General features: G+C 41.8%; 1 protein-coding gene across 5 annotated transcripts in view; it reads left to right on the forward strand.

Moving 5' to 3' along the window:
• Positions 1–12,261, forward strand: part of jmjd1cb (jumonji domain containing 1Cb) — a 148,455-nt gene that overhangs the window by 87,547 nt on the left and 48,647 nt on the right. Inside the window, exon 1 of one of the 5 annotated variants that reach the window (XM_079845841.1) lies at positions 8,355–9,054. The exons of 3 other annotated variants lie outside the window; for them this stretch is intronic. The gene's annotated coding sequence lies outside the window, so the exon portion shown is untranslated. Of the gene's footprint in view, positions 1–8,354; positions 9,055–12,261 lie in introns of those variants that run through there. One more of the 5 variants, XM_079845842.1, reaches the window with a different exon arrangement.

A 12,261-nucleotide genomic window follows, 5' to 3' on the forward strand; every position in this document is an offset into this window, starting at 1 on the left:
AGACAAAGGTACCTTGAAGTGAAGGTTTACTTACTGGAGCTAAACCCTGTTGCAAATGTCTATTTGTCTTCTGCCTCTCTGGCTAGAGACTCAAGACTTAGTGAATCCGCTTTTGTCTCTTTGGCTTGGAGACTCAGGGCGTGCTGCATCTGTTGTTGTCTCAACTGGTCGTATTCGTGGCTGCCTCACTTCACAGGACAAAGACTCAAAACGTTGTATCTGCTAATGTCTCACCTTTGCAGGACTGAGACTCAGAACAAGGAGTGTCTGTTGAAAGGGTACACTTATCCCTTTCCGATGAGAAGGAGATTGCAATGTGGCACTTCTCCATTCCAGTGCTATGATTGGCTGCTGGCATCAGAGGCGACACACACCTTGTGGCCCACCCTTCTTTGCCCTGTGGAAGTCTTTACAGTGTCTTTAACGTTTTACCAATGCATTTCTCACTTTCCAAAACACCACCAGAATACCTTTGGCAATGTTCTGAACAGAAAGTCCAATCAAGATGGGAAAAGTAAAATGTTCATGCATGCATTCATTTGTACATTAAAAGCTTAGTTTGTGTAAGATGTTGCACTACAAATAGCTGTCATTGAGAGAACTTATTTGTAGTTTACATCAATTTTAAGGTTTCCAAACATGGTTATGAATGGGTTCGGATGGATCATTTTAGGCTCTCTTTGTTTCAGCCACTGGAATTTTTATGGCAGTTGGCTTAAACCTTAGGGATTAGTCTCAAGATGGGTGCAGAGCAGAAACTTCCCGTCGACCAATAAGAAGTCCTGACCTTCCAGTCCTTGAGATGTCTGTCAGTTGTCCTAGCATCCTTATCTGATGGCGTTGGACATTTTGTTTGTACTAGTTCTCAGAGATCCAATCAAAATGTAGCAAAGAGAGGGGCCTTGTTGTTTCCTACAGTATGTCAAGAGAAATCAAGAGAGTGAAGCTCAATATCACTCAACACTTGAAATGCTGATGAAATGAAATGCTCTTGTCAGGACATCTGAATACAGGTTTGCCATGTTGTCTCTAGGGCAGCTGGCAAACATATCAACAGACTTGAAGTCCCTGCACTACAAGGGATATTCTTGGAGCATTCACCTATCTATCTCCAAACCTGATCCACACAAGCTGCTTTCACTGTGCTGAAGATTACACTCTCCTAGTGATCAGGAATCATACGAGCTTGCTGATTAAAATCTTCACCGGTGAAATTCTTCCATCTTGGCGCACAGTGCTTTTCTGGGTTGACACATAATTGGCACCGTATTTCATCTTCATGACCTTAAAGCAGGAGATAAGGCAGCGTTTGCTGAGGTTTATGCCGGAGCATTTGCCGAAACGTTAATTGCATGAATGCGATCACAGCTGCCGAGCTGCTACCTGACCCTATCGGAGCGGAGCAATTTGAATGGTTTAAGTTATTATGCAAAACAGGCAGAACAGAAGAGGAACGCTCCATTAAATGAAATGTCACAGTGTCTAGAGCTTCCATTTTGCATTAGAGAAAATAGGGAAAAAATTGCTATCAACCCATAAAGCCTAGAGTGATGTTTTTGTTCTCTCTGCAACTCTTGTTTGTGTGTACTGCTTAAAAGTTTGGAGTCAGTAAGATTTTTTTTAATGTTTTTGAAATAAGTCTCTAATCCTCAAAAAAGGCTTAATTTATTTGGTTAAAATGTGAAATATTATAACTTCGTTTTGAACGGGAGTGCATGTGTGTGTGTGCATGTTGTACATGTTGTTGGTCCATAAAAACCCACTTTTTAGCCCAGGCAGCACTGGGGAATATACAGAGCAATCAAACATGTGATTGACTGACACTGTGTCTACAGTGGTTGAGACCGATTTCATGTCGCAACAGCTAGAAGCAGTCCACACCGGACAGTCATTGCAAATCTATTTGTCTTTTGTATTAGAATTAGTGTGAGTGCTTGAAGCATGTCACAATGGTGCATCAGTTTACCATCGGGAATTTGTTGTCGCGTCGCATCCAGTGTAGAACACATCAATGATTAATGCATTACTGTGCGTTCACACTGCCATCTGTGAGAGCGTCAAACTTCGCTCGGACTCTCGTGGACTCTGACATAGATCGAATGCTTGGTCTTTTTTTAAACTTGATTTAAAGGGGTCGCAAAGCAAACAAGCATGTTGATCGGTATATGTGCAGACTGACCACTAGTATAAGTTAACCTCATGAAATCTTTTAAATGTGAAAGTAAAAAAATTGATCGATGGAAAGAACTTAACAATTATAGTTTGCTAATGAAATAAACCGATTAAAAGCCGTTTGTGTGGTGTGGCTTTTGTGTTCATGGTTAAGTGCTAGTCTAATTTAACAGTTTAAAGGAGACGTTTGCTAGCCTTGTTCTTTAATTAACATTAACATTAATTTGTGTGCAGCCTAAATTACAATAACTGTCCTGGTTGAAATGTAGCCTTAATGCAATTGGTCAAATCGGTGTTGTTTTGAGCAGATGAATTGCATTCCCGTTGAAAAACAAGCGTTCTAGCACAAAAATGTTGCCTATAAATAATGTGGCGCCTTCTTATCAAACCGGCCACAGCAATGATCAACCATTTTGCTTGGGAACTAATGTTTGGTCGGAACCAACGTTTTCAGGACTGCGTTCTCTGGAATCCTCTCAAGCGGAGGACTTCTACATTCCGATCGGTTGCCGCCATACCGCGTCATAGCTCATTACTGTTGACCTGAAGTTCAAGACGCGCCGTGCCGCTGCTCGCATTTTCACATTGAAAAAGAATGACTTCTGGCCACTTTGACATTCTTGCCAGCAGCGGTGTGAACGCATGGTTAGGGATCATTAATCTAGGTAAAATGTTAAATGTTAAAAATGTATTATATGCAGAAATTAACATTAACTTCTATTTATTATAAGTATTGGTCAATTTTTAGTATATGATACCTAAAACATTAACTATATTAAAGAGTCTTACTATAAAGTGTTTAATTTAGCTTAGGATTCTTTTCTTTGGCTAATGATATCGTGACCGGGATGAAAGCACAGGAATTCTTGTGTAATTCTTCTATTATTTTACATTTTAAAACGCCGGTTTTACACATACTGTGTGAGCGAGGCGTTTCATTGAATGGTATGAATTCTGGGATGTGACATCACACAGCTCATGCTCCCAGTGTGAATGCTGTAATCTGTTAATATGCGTGTGTGATGTGAATCCGACTTGCTGAAGGTAATGATTGAAAAAAAAAAAGTTGTTTCACCAGTAGCATGCAGACATTACACATAACACAACTGTGAAGGCAGGATCTACAGAGAACAGTCAAAGCAATTACACGTACGTAGAATGAATGAGGACTGTAGAGAGCACATCAATAGGAACATAAAGCCAAAACCCATGCATTTCTGGCTGTTTAGAAATAATAGGAAAATAGGAAATTAAAAAGAGGATGGATGGTCACCTTAATCCAGTAAATTACACAGATTTACAAAATCAACACGGAAAATGGAAAAAAAAATCTACATATTGTGGGTAAGAACTAGCAATCTGAGAGAATGTAATGCATTTACTAATAAAAGACTTGTGGGAAATCACAGCAGCATGTCTGTAATTTTTTTAAAGCGGTGCTGTGTTTGACTGTGCGCTGGCAGTGTACTGAGAGACGGAATGAGCGCGAGACGTGGGATTGGGTTTCTGTGCGTGAAAATGTTCTTTGATCATTGTGGAGCGCTTTGGGTCTTTTGAGCATGACAGCTCGGGTGCCAAGAACACACTGCGGCATAGACGCTCTGGACTTCAGCAGGCTTTTATCATGCTGTCTGAGAGAGAGGGAACACTCACGCACCCATACTCATTTCCTACCACTTCCTGCTTTTCAACACGGGCGGCTTCAAATGTCATGCTGTTATCTTCACTGGCTCTTCATTCCTAATGTGTGTGTGTGTGTGCGCGCGCACACCTTGTTCTTGCACATGTCTGTGCTTGTGCCTCTTATAAAGCCATTTATAATGACTTAAATTGCCATAATTGTCATAATTTCCTCACTCTGATGTCATTTCAAACCTGTTTGACTTTCTTTTGTCTGTGGAACACAAAAGAATAGATATTTTGATGATAAAGATATTTAGAGAGAAAAAAAATCCATACAAATGGAAGTCAGCGTTCATCAAAATATCTTTTCCAGTGAGGTATGAACGTCATACAGGTTTGGAACAACATGATACATTTTTTGGGCGAACCATCCTTTTAATTGCAATTCTGTATGATCTACTGGTGAATACTGAGTCTGAACAATTGTTGGTGGTGGTGCTAAGTATTAAAGTATTCAAATTCGGTGGCTTGTGGAGGATACTGCTGTTACTCTTCTAAGCAATTTGTACTTGAGATTATTGTCTGGCAGAAACTGTTACCTGAGATTGTTGGGGCTAAAAAGTCCAAAATCCTAATTACTGGCAAATAAAGTTATTGACTTTATGTACTTTAGAATAATGTGCACTGATGAATTGTGCCAAATAAGACCTGATATATTTATTAAAAGAGCAAAAAATAGACTTTGTCTTTAAAAGCTAATGTCTTCATTATTTTGGACTTAATCATTGTGCCTGTATCTGTAGGACAAACAGAGCTGTTATTTTCTCACAGTTCCTGTCTTCGATTCAGGAGACTGAACATGGTGTCCTGCCCTTGAGGTGGGCACAGCCACTGGAGTGTAAGGAAACCCACCCTCTCCTGCGCTCTAGTGGGCACACACACTTCCCTTTAATCCTCTACTGTATTACACACCAAGTCTGAGCCAAGGACATCCTACCTTCGAGCCAAACGCCTGTCCCTTCATTTTAATTTATGTGGATTATTGTGTCCTCAGTGTGTCCGGTGACTAATGGGTTTCAGCAGGCTTGTATTTCAGCCCAGCATGGCCGTTTGAATACCGAGCTGCTGAGAAAGTCGCCAGGACCCACGAGGAGGAAACGTGTCCATGGCCTTGCTTACTAAAGCTTTATGTGCTCTTTAAAGGAATAGTTCACAACCCAGAAATGAAAACCCTGCCCACTCTAATGTTACTGGTATGACTTTCTGTGGAACAAAAAAAGTGAAGCTGTGCTGAATGTCCTGTCTGAAATGGGGACAGATGACATTAAAGACAGCTCCCAAATTGTCATTAAAATTATACTTGAACAGTGTATTTTGAATATTGTGTATTTTTACTGTTTTAATTGTGTGTTGAGAATTTTCCTGAATGAATTTCCCTTATATATGAATTTCCCTCAATATCACGTTGTTATTTGCTGCATTTTTATTTTATTGTTATTATATTTTTTACTATATAAATAAATGTTACAATGTGGTCAGCAGGCACGAAGAAGGAGATTAAAAAACAAAACAGGCTTTATTAATAATCCAAGCACTCTGAATGAATACACAGGAGAATAACGCAAAGCACAAAATGCATAAATGAGAACTAACCAAGAACAACTGAAACACTATATAAACAGGGGTAGAACAAAGGAAAGTAAACTAGACATACACTATATTGCCAAAAGTCTTGGGACGTCTGCCTTTACATGCACATGGACTTTAATGACATCCCATTCTTAATAGGGTTTAATATGGAGTTGGCCCACCCTTTGCAGCTATAACAGCTTCAACTCTTCTGTGAAGGCTTTCCACAAGGTTTAGGAGTGTGTTTATGGGAATTGTTGACCATTCTTCTAGAAGCGCATTTGTAAGGTCAGGCACTGATGTTGGACGAGAAGCCCTGGCTTACAGTCTCTGCTCCAGTTCATCCCAAAGGTGTTCTATCGGGTTGAGGCCAGGACTCTGTGCAGGCCAGTCAAGTTCCTCCACACCAAACTCGCTCATCCATGTCTTTGTGGACCTTGCTTTCTGCACTGGTGTGTAGTCATGTTGGAACAGGAAGCATCCCCAAACTGTTCCCACAAAGTTGGGAGCATGAAATTGCCCAAAATGTTTTGATATGATAAAGCATTAAAAGTTCCTTTAACTGGAACCAAGGGGCCAAGCCCAACCCCCACACCATAACCCCCATCCACCAAACTTTACACTTGTCACAATGCAGTCAGGCAAGTGCTGTTCTCCTGGCAACCACCAAACCCAGACTCGTCCATCGGATTGCCAGACAGAGAAGTGTGATTCGTCACTCCAGAGAACACGTCTCCACTTTTCTAGAGTCCATTGGCGGCGTGCTTTACACCACTGCATCTGATGCTTTGCATTGCACTGGGTGATGTAAGGCTTGGATGCAGCTGCTCGCCCATGGAAACCCATTCCACAGAGTTCTCTACACACTGTTCTTGAGCTATTCTGAAGGCCACACGAAGTTTGGAGGTCTGTAGCTATTGACTCTGCAGAAAGTTGGCAACTTCTGCACACTGTGCGCCTCAGCATGCGCTGACCCCGCTCTGTGATATTACGTGGCTGAGCTGCTGTTGTTCCTAATTGCTTCCACTTTATAATACCACTAACAGTTGACCGTGGAATATTTAGTAGTGAGGAAATTTCACAAATGGACTTATTGCACAGGTGGCAACCTATCACGGTACCACGCTTGAATTCACTGAGCTCCTGAGAGCGACCCATTCTTTCACAAATGTTTGTAGAAGCGTCTACATGCCTAGGTGCTTGATTATATATACCTGTGGCCATGGAAGTGATTGGAACACCTGAATTCAATGATTTGTAGGGGTGTCACCAATACTTTTGGCAATATAGTGTATGTGAAACTAATACGTAACTAATGCAACAAACGAGGACATAATCAGTAACCAGTGATACCCTATCTAAACAGAGCGGGGAAACAGGAACTAAAGGAAACCGAACTAAGGGTCAAAATAAGAGTCCACATAAGAAGAACATAAACCTGACAATAAGCTTGTTGAGCTATTGTTATATGTATACCAGATAGTTCCGGGTCTTCAAAACTGACTGGACGAGAGGCTTTCTAAGACTGCTGATATCTCACCAATATCAGCACTGCTTGTCTCTGCGCGTTCTAGACAGGCTGTCAGTCAGTGCAGGTTACAGTGTTAAACTATTAGGTGGTGGCAAGGGACTGTTTGAGTGAGTCATTAAACCGCGAGTCATTCAACTAATGCGTTCAAAAACGCTGATTCATTCAAAGTGTTGAAATTATTTTTACTTTGAGCGTCACTTTACAAGGCCCAGCAGACCAGCAATGCGTCACCGGGGTAATGCTGAAGCTGATGCTTCACTTCATAGAGAGTGGAATGGTTTCAATGCATTCACCAGTGCTGACATCATTCATGGGAAATACCCTTAGACGTTAAAGATCGCCTTCCTCTTAGGACATGGCAAACATATTTTTTTTCACAAATATATGACTTAACCTAAAGAAGACAGGCGGAGGTTATTGCACACGCTCAGTCGATCTGTTTCGGCTTGTTTAGTGCTAAGGAGCCTTTGATCACAATGGTACACAGTCTTAAGTAAAAAAGGGCCAGTTGGTGGAAAAAAAATATTTTTCTCTTGTTAGAAGGGTATAGTCTTATGAAAAAAGTAGAAACGTGAACATTGCGTTTGTGGCGGTTGCTTGCGTTCCTCTGTTTGGCTTCATGGCTAGTATCGCGGTATTACAATATTGCAGTTGTCGTGACAGCCCAGCTACTACTCACTCATAGTCTAAGTATACTCCATTGACAGCGAGTGTGGATTAATGTGTTTGGCACATGTGGATGTGGATTCAAATATGGCATGTTAAGGTGCTTGCTTTGCGCAAGATTTGAAGTCAGTGATACCAAATGACTTTGGTTGTTGCATGACTTGTCGACACTCAGCAGGTTTAAATATAGGTAAGTGCAAAACATTTGATAGCAACAATTTCAATGAAAAACGACTTGCATTTCGGTGTTTTCCTCACATGAAACTATCGGGTGACTTCAGAAGACTTGAAATACCGCTCATGGGTAATATGAACTTCTTTCACTTCTTTTCATGTCGTTTTTGGAGCTAAAGAGCGTCTGATCACATTCACTTCAATTGTATGGCAAAAAGAAGCCAGGACTTTCAGCCAAGGATCTGCTTCTGTGTTCCACAGAAAGTCATACGGGTTGGAACGACATGACAGAATTTTTCTTTTTGGGTGAACTATCCCTTTAATTCTTAGTGTGTGTGTGTTTGTGTGCGCGCACCAGTGGCCTGCTCATCAGGGTGAGTCATACTGTGGGGCGGCTCTGCCACCTGTGATGGCAGACAGATTAGTTACATTGTACATAGCAACGCCCTTTTCATGGTTTACACTCGCCTCCATGCCACCCCCCACCCTCTCTTTTCCTCACTCACTCACACTCTCTCTCTCTTTCTCGCTCAGATTCTTTCATTTCACTCTCTACAGTGCCACACTGATTTTCTCACCACACAAACAGCCACTGAAAAAGCCGTCTGCGCAACAGCAAACCAAAAATCCATGACGAGGGGGAAAATACAATAGCAGCCTGTGCGTGCTTGTTCTTTCAGTACGTGGCTCTCAAGAGCTTCCTGATCGCTGCAGTGGCGGAGTGTGTGTGTTAACCGCTTGTGTAACCGGGCTCTGGAGGAAGCAGGGAGGCAGCCTGACCCAGTTCCAGACTCAGGCAGGCCGAGAAACATCGCTCACTGGACGGATCGGACTTGTTCTCTGGCACCGCTGACGACAGACTCGCTAACAGTCTGACGTTCAGATACAGAGAGACGAGCAGAAGAGGGAGCGTGTGAGCGAACGAACGGTCCGCTTCACTTTTTAGTCCTCCTCGCCCTGTTTCTTTGAGCTCTGCGGCAGTGGAGGCTTTTCTCTCATTCTGTGTTTCCTGTCAGCCACATAAAATGTCTGACATGTGGCCAGCGTCTGAGCAGGGAAGGTCTCTTTTCAAAGCACGCCTCTTCTTTTAAAGACCACGAGACGCCTTTGAGAGAAACTTGTGCTTGTTTGTTTTGTTTTTCTTCCTCTTTTTCTCTCGCTCATCTGCGTCCCACTCCAGTTTCTTTAACTTGAGCGGCGCATGTCCACTGACCGGGCTCCACCTTTGGCTTGGGCTCATCCTTAAGACCAGCGAAGAGGTAAACAATCTCTTGTTTTCCATAAATAAGCCTTTTTATGACTTTGAGACCGTATAGCCTGAAGACGTTGAGGGAAATGTCTCATGTTGAGCCAGTTACATCAGGGCGTGTTGGAACATTCATGTGTTCGTCTAACAGGATGTTTATCAACCATCTGCTTGTGTGCAGTCAATTGTGTTATTGTGTCTACAGCTACAGGGCGCTAACTTAACTGGTTGAAAGCACAAGCGCCTTTTGTAGCCTTGCTAAAGCTCCAAGCCTTCTCTCTTGCGCACAAAAATATATCAAGGACAGATTCGAGCATATCAGAGTTTACTGGCAGAACTGAGAATTAAAGTTGCAGGGGATTTTTCCTGGTTGTACGCTTATTAAAGCAGTAGTGCGAAAGACATGTGAGCGGCCCAGACAGACGGTGGGTGTCGGATAGAACTGCAGCTGTGTGGAAAGCCCCCGCTTATTTGAGACAGGGATGGATGGTGTGCCTGTTTTTGGGTGGGTGTTGGAACAGGGGTCGTCTAGTGTCGGTTAGGGCGATAGTAGGCGGAGGTGTCTTGTGTTTTGACAGGCCTGTTCGCTCATTCCAGCGAAGTAAGCTGATTATATCGTCCTGTTCTCTCTCTCTGGGGCAAAGTCTGGAGGGGCATTTAATCTGCTTGATCCACTGAGAAGTGTAATGCCTGAAACAGTGTATGTATGTGTGTGTTTGAGCGAGGAAGGGCAGGGTTGCACTATGACCCATTTAGCAAACAGCTCCTTCAATGCAGCACTGTGCATAGTGCGGCTGTTTCTAATTATGGCTCTCGGATTCGAGAGAGAGAGAGAGAGAAAGAGAGAGAGAGAGGACGAGAGAGACTTGTTCCAGAACAGTCATTTTAGAAGGATAGTTCACCCAAAAAACGAAAATGGTCATTGTTTACTCAATATCATTTTGTTCCAAACCTGTATGACTTTATTTCTTAAATGGAACACAAAAGGCAATGTTTTGAGGAATATCTTGAATGCTCTTTTTCAATACAAGGAAAGTGGATGGAGATGGTCAAACCACAAGTAGGACAAAATGCACCATAAATGTGGCACATACAACTTAAATTTCAGTCTGTTCCTACATAAAAGTAACATGGCTTCAGAACACTCATCATTCGTTTCCACCGAGCGGTACGGTTCAGTACAGTCCAGTACGATTCGGGACCGTAAACCCTGATCCGGCTTGCGTTTCCACCGCCAACAGTACCCTTATGATAGGCGCGGTGTAGTGATCAACGTCATTGTCGCGCATAGAAGAAGCGACACTGTGAACATCAATGGACATCAAATAGCATATACCCGACATATCTTGTTCTTGCTTCTCTGCATGTGGCTGTTTGTCACAAGAAGACGACATGCTTTGTTTGAGCCAAGGCTGCAGGCTGCAAGGAAAAACACAGCCGAAAAAGCATATGCAAGTGACAATTCTCTGTCAACCAATCAGCGTTCTGCAGTGCGTCTAGCTCAACCCTTAAGTACCGGACTTCTGTGCTAGGTACCCCAATGGAAGGGTGCTAACAAAAGTTGTACGGTACGGTTCGGAATTAGGCAACTGACAATGGAAACGGCAAAAATTGTGTACTCAACCGTACCACTCAGTGGAAACCAGCCATTAGAAAACAATGAGAGAGTCTTGTAGCAGAACAGTCATTTTCAAACCAAAAGTTATATGGGTTTGTAACAATATGAGGGTGAAAAAATAATATTTTAATTTTTTAATAAACTTTTTATCTAATTCCTGTCCTATCTTTGTTTTGATCCGGTACATGTCGTTCAGATTGATTGAAATGATAAAAGTGTTTTTGTGCTGTTATTGGATGTTATGAGGGAATGTTGCTTTGGTTTCGATTATTGTGTGTGTATGTCTATGTCTGTGTGAGGAGGGATATGTCAGGCAAAAGTGGGAAAGTACCGTTCCTCCTGTTGGGATGTGTTTTTTTAAGTCTATCTTTTCTTAGGATGTCAGAGGGAATGTACAGCTTTCTCTGGATCTGGACACACACATACAGACAGCTTTGTGCTTCTTCTTAGAAACACATTAGACAGGAAGTGACCATTAAACTGAAGTTGGTTGTTAGAGCTGACTTGGCCGGGTGTCCCAGCCTTCTGCTCAGTTTCACTGTTTTATGGGGATGAAGTTCTGCGGTGAGGTTATAAATCTTGTATACTGCAATATTACTTGGAATAGTACGGCTCGCTCTCTGTCTCTGGGTGAGTTTGCAATGTCATACTGCCGTACTACTACTAGTAGTATGTGTTCTGACAGTATACAAATCAAAGTATACACATATTTATGTATGGAATACCAAAATGTACAGTAAAAAAACTGCATGGACCTTCCATTTTCAGTGTGATAAATAAAGCAGAAGGGATACCAACCACAATTTTACTTTATGCAATGTACCTCTTAACTAATTTTCTTATTAAAATGTTAAAGTGCATTCAGTAATTTCATGAGAGAATCCTCACACTCATTGGCGAAAATGAGTGAAAATTAGACAATGAAACACATTTATGAAACAGAAGGAAGGCTGTAAGGCCAGAGATGTAGGAGGTAGAAAGACAAAGACCAAAAAACATTAGTACTGAGAATAATTGCTTATTTTTTTGTTGGACAGGTATGGAAATTACTGTATAGAACTTATTCAGACAATCATGTTGAAATACGATATATGGCAATGCATTTTTACACAAAATAGTTTTTTTTAAATACATTGTCACTTGCAACGTATTTAGTAAAATAAACATGCTGCATATTGAGGTCATGTGACACATTTAGTAGGCAGCATACATTGTATATTGCATAGTAAGCAGCATATTTGTAGTGTATTTTGAGCCTCCCGGAGACATGAGAACCAAATTAGTAACAGTTGTGTTTAAGACATCGTGGGGAAACTAGCCCCCTGCAAACACTCCGAGTGTGTTTATGGAATATTGGATATGGCGTCTTCCTCCACAACAGATCTGTCATTTGCTAGAGAAACAACAACACTGCCGGCAAGCTATATGATGCAACTAATAGATCAGTGTTAGTGTTTTCATTGCACACTCGTAGACAGCTTAGTCATTGATAATGGGAGCAATCTACTTTTTCTCAGAGCAGATGGGGGGTTAATGACACCTCAGGACATGACTGACTATCTAACCTCACTAAATGTCTTGTTTCCTGTAAACTACTATCAG

Source organism: Gobio gobio, assembly GCF_949357685.1.
Source record: "Gobio gobio genome assembly, chromosome: 20".
NCBI classification, from domain to species: Eukaryota; Metazoa; Chordata; class Actinopteri; order Cypriniformes; family Gobionidae; genus Gobio; species Gobio gobio.